This window comes from Eumetopias jubatus, unplaced genomic scaffold (genome assembly GCF_037043125.1).
Source record: "Eumetopias jubatus isolate StellerSeaLion01/CBP00866 unplaced genomic scaffold, mEumJub1_p1.0 scaffold_32, whole genome shotgun sequence".
Lineage (NCBI taxonomy): Eukaryota > Metazoa > Chordata > Mammalia > Carnivora > Otariidae > Eumetopias > Eumetopias jubatus.
The window spans coordinates 116,633-120,896 of NW_028274838.1; the positions used below are offsets into that span (position 1 = coordinate 116,633).

The window sequence follows — 4,264 nt, forward strand, 5'->3', positions numbered from 1 at the left end:
CTTGAACTGGATATGCCACAACTTCTTTTGGTCATTTACCTGTGAATGGATTAGAATGGCAATTAAAAATAGAGTTTCTATCAATAGATTTTTATGAATATATCACTCTTTTTTTTCATTTGAATGGAATGGTGGTGGCCTATGCCAGGGGGTTTGGTAGAGAGGTTTAATATTTTGAAGCAGGTCGCAGCTGTTGGGGTGCTTGGGTTGCTGAGTCGGTTAAGTGTCTGATTTTGGCTCAGGTCATGATCTCCTTGGTGATGAGATGAAGCCCCAAATAGGGCTCCATGCTCAGTGGGGAGTCCGGTTGAGATTCTGTCCCTCTGCCTCTCCCTCTGCCCCTCACCCCACTCACTTTCACTCCCTCTCACACAAAGAAATCAACCTTGAAAAGAAAAAAAAGATTTCCAAACTATTTCCTAGAGGAGTTGTAGAATTTAACATTCCTATCAGCAGTGTATGAGAATTTCAGCTCCTACACATCTTTGCCAATACTTGGAATGGAAATTCTTTTCATTTTTGCCATTTTAATTGGCAGATAGTGTTTTAAGTTTGCATTTTGCTAATGACTAATGGTGTAGATCTTGTCATGTTCTTACATGCCTTCCATATATGTTCTCGGCTGAACTGTCTACAAAGCTTTTACCCAAATTATTTTCTTATTTTCTTACTTGAAAGAGAGAGAGAGAGCAAGAGCGGGGGTGTGGGGTGGGGTGGGGAGGGCAGAGAGAGGAGAAACACACTCCCCTGTCAGTGGGGAGACTGACAGAGGGGGGCAGGGCTAGATCCCAGGTCCCTGAGATAAAGACCTGAGCCAAAGGCAGCTGCTTCACCAACTGAGCCACCCAAGTACTTTTCTTTTACCCATTTTTAAATTGGATTGTTTGCCTTCTTACTATTGTCTTTGGAGAGTTCTTTCAGTGTTCTATTAGGAGACCTTCATTAGATATGTAATTTATCAATATTTTCTCCGTATGTGTGACTTGACTTTTCATCCTCTCACCAATGTCTTGTGAAGAACAAAAGTTTTAAATTTTAACTAAGTCCAATGTATCCATTTGTTCTTTCATCAATCACAATTTTGGTGTCATATCTAAGAGATCATTGTCCCAGGGCTCCTGGGTGGCTCATTCTGTTGAGTGTCTGCCCTCGACTCAGTTCAGGATCCCAGAGTCCTGGGATCTAGCCCACCATCGGGCTCCTTGCTCAGCGGGGAGCCTGCCTCTCCCTCTCCCTCTGCAGCTCCCCTGCTTGTGCTCTCTCTCTGTCAAATAAATAAATAAAATCTTAAAAAAAAAAAGAAATCATTGTCCAACTTAAGGTTATAAAGATTTTTTTAACGATTTATTTACTAGGGAGCCGGGGGAGGCTTGGTTCATTATGCATCTGCCTTTAGCTGAGGTCATGATCCCAGGGTTCTGGGATTGAGCCCACCGGCAGGATCCCTGCTCAGCAGGGAGTATGCTTCTCCCTCTCCCTCTGCCTGCCCTTCTGCTTGTGTTCTCTCTATCTCCAATAAACAAATAAAATCTTTGTTTAAAAAGATTCTATTTATTTAATTTTAGAGAGAGTGACAGAAAGAGAGCAAGTGCGGGACAGAGGGAGAGAGGGAGAGAAATTGAAGCAGACTCTCCACTGAGTGCACAGCCAACTCTGGGCTTGATCCCACAACCCATGAGATCAGGACCTGAGTCAAAATCAGGAGTCAGATGAGCCACCAACTGTGTCACGCAGGGGCTCCTAAAGATTTTTCTACTATGTTTTCTTGTAAAAGTTTTAACATTTTAACGTTTCTACTTAGGCCCTTACTCTCTCCTAGGCTAATTTTGGGGTGGTGTGAGTTATGGATCCAATTTTATGTATTTACTTATTTTCATATGCACACGCATATGTCATATCCATATCCATGTGTTGAAAAGATTATACTTTACCACTTGCTGAAAGGTTATACTTTTTTTTAAAGATTTATTTCTTTATTTTGGGGTGGAGAGGCAGAGAGAGAGAGAGAATCCCAAGCAGAGTCCCTGATGAGGATGGAGCCAGAAGGTGGCTCGATCCCAGGACCCTGAGATCATGACCTGAGCTAAAATCAAGAGTCAGACATTTCACCAACTGATCTGATGTTCTGATCACAGAACACAAAAGTGTTAAATAATATTTACCATAGTCACAAATAAAAGGCACTTCGATGATTATCTATAAAATATCTGACTCCTGTGCTAAAGTTCTTTTTCCTGAGAGCTGGCACTGGGTCTGCCTGCTCACCCCATGTCCCCCGTGCCTCCGAGAGACTGCCAGGTGAAACATTCAGTAAATACTTGTGAAGCAGATAGATAAAAGTTACCAGCAATAACGAGCTTTTACTGATCTCCAGTCCCAACCATCTTTCCATTCAAACCCAATCCCGGTTCTGGACCGAAGCAATAGAAGCACAGCCTTCAGAAAAGCATTCCAAGATGCCAATAGCAGCTTCACCACATGTCCCATATGCTTTCGTGGATCATTTAATTATCTCTTTGAGCATATTTATCTCGTGTATGATAGAGAATGTAGAATATAACTTCGAGAAGGCAGCATGGACCGCTGGAATGTTAGACGGGAAATGGGGTATCATGCAGCAGACAGGGGTCCCGTCCCTGGGCACCAGCTGCAGAGCTAAAGAACACCTTCATCAGAGTCATTGTGTGCCTCTTGGAATGCCCTGGGGATAAGGCCCACGAATCTGCATTTCTGACAAAAGCTCCAAGGAGATTCTCACGTATGGAAAAAGCCCGTTTTAAACAAAGAGCCGAGGAGGCAGACTCTGAAAGACCCAGTGCTCACACCCTTCAACCAAAGTGGCTTTCAATGGAGAATGGGGACATTTCTGGGAAGGGCTCCTACTTGATCTGTGTCCTGCTTCCGTGATTTTGGTTTTTAGGCCCTCCGTTTGCCTGTAGGTTTCCTCCTCTGCTCTAATTGCTGGGGAATGTCAGCCCTCATGGGGGTCATTTCTTTATGAAGACCTCTGTCATTTATTCTCCTCCTGGACAAGGGACAGCAGAGATCAGGTCTGGGGTTCCACAGTTCTAGCATTCCTCCTAAGCTACCTGGCTAAGCTGAAAGCATCATGACAGATCGAAATGAGGTCAGGGAAGAGGATCCCAGAGGAGTGAGATGCTGAGGGCAGGCCCTCTTCGGAGAGAGAACCACTACAAGGTCACTATCAGACCTGTTCAGGTGGGGGACGACTTACTGACCAATTCCGTGAGCAGAGAACCCACCCTCGTCATTCCAAACTCCTGAGCCAAAGGACTGCAAGATAACACATGTTGGTTGCTTTAAACCACTGCTTTTCTAATTGTTAATATGCATCAATAGAGAACTAGTTCAGATGCTTATCTCTACTTTCCCGGGTTTTTAATGTTTAGAAACATGTATGCTAATCTCTATCAAGGAAAAAAATTTGAGAATGCACTGGGAGGGCGGGTAGGCGGGTGGGGGCAGAGCCACAGCCAGAAGTAGAATAGTGGAGGCAGTGGAAGCTCTGGCAGCTCAGGACTGAGAGCAAATCAGAATTACCCTGATGCTTCAGAGGCTCTTCAGTTTCTCCTCTCTCATTCGGTCTGCAGTCTCAGTTCATTTGAGGAGCGACACTGGTGTTACCGCGGTGGCATTTAATAAAGAACTTGGTCCTGTACAGAAACTCATCGTGGACAAGATTAGAGAACACAGAACTAAACTATGGGCATCTGGAGGACCCGTTGATACTGGCCCAGAGCACCAGCAAGACCTAGGGAGGGAGCTTCTGAAGCTTAAATACACATATGTTAAAACAGACATGAATACGTTCCCAGACTTCACATTTGAAAATCCTAAATTTGAAGTCATCGAGAAGCCCCAGTCCTGGAAAACCCATGTAAAATTTATTTGGAAATTTCACCTAGATTAGTTGTACAACTGGATCAGAATAAACAGTTCTCAACTGTCAAATGTTCTTTTGAATTCTGATTCCAAATAAATTATTTGGTGATGTTGGATGTAGAAAAAAAAAAAAAACACAAAAATCCAATAACCACGGTAAACATCTGTTCGTCACCTTCACGTGATGTTCCCTAGCCCTTGTCACATGAAGGACACTGTGAAGGGCATTTCCTATCTACAATAGGTTCTTTCTAACACCCTCTTCCTGAGACCATGAGGTGTGTTCTTTCTGGCCGCAAGGAATAAAAACCCCAACTTGCTTCATGGGAGGTGTGTTCCTTTTGATTTAGCTTAAGGGAAT

The 4,264-nt window shown here is 43.7% G+C and overlaps 1 pseudogene; it reads left to right on the forward strand.

Annotated features, from left to right (window-relative positions):
* Positions 1 to 3,451: 3,451 nt before the first annotated feature.
* Positions 3,452 to 3,931, forward strand: LOC148161942 (ATP synthase peripheral stalk subunit F6, mitochondrial pseudogene; annotated as a pseudogene).
* Positions 3,932 to 4,264: the final 333 nt, after the last annotated feature.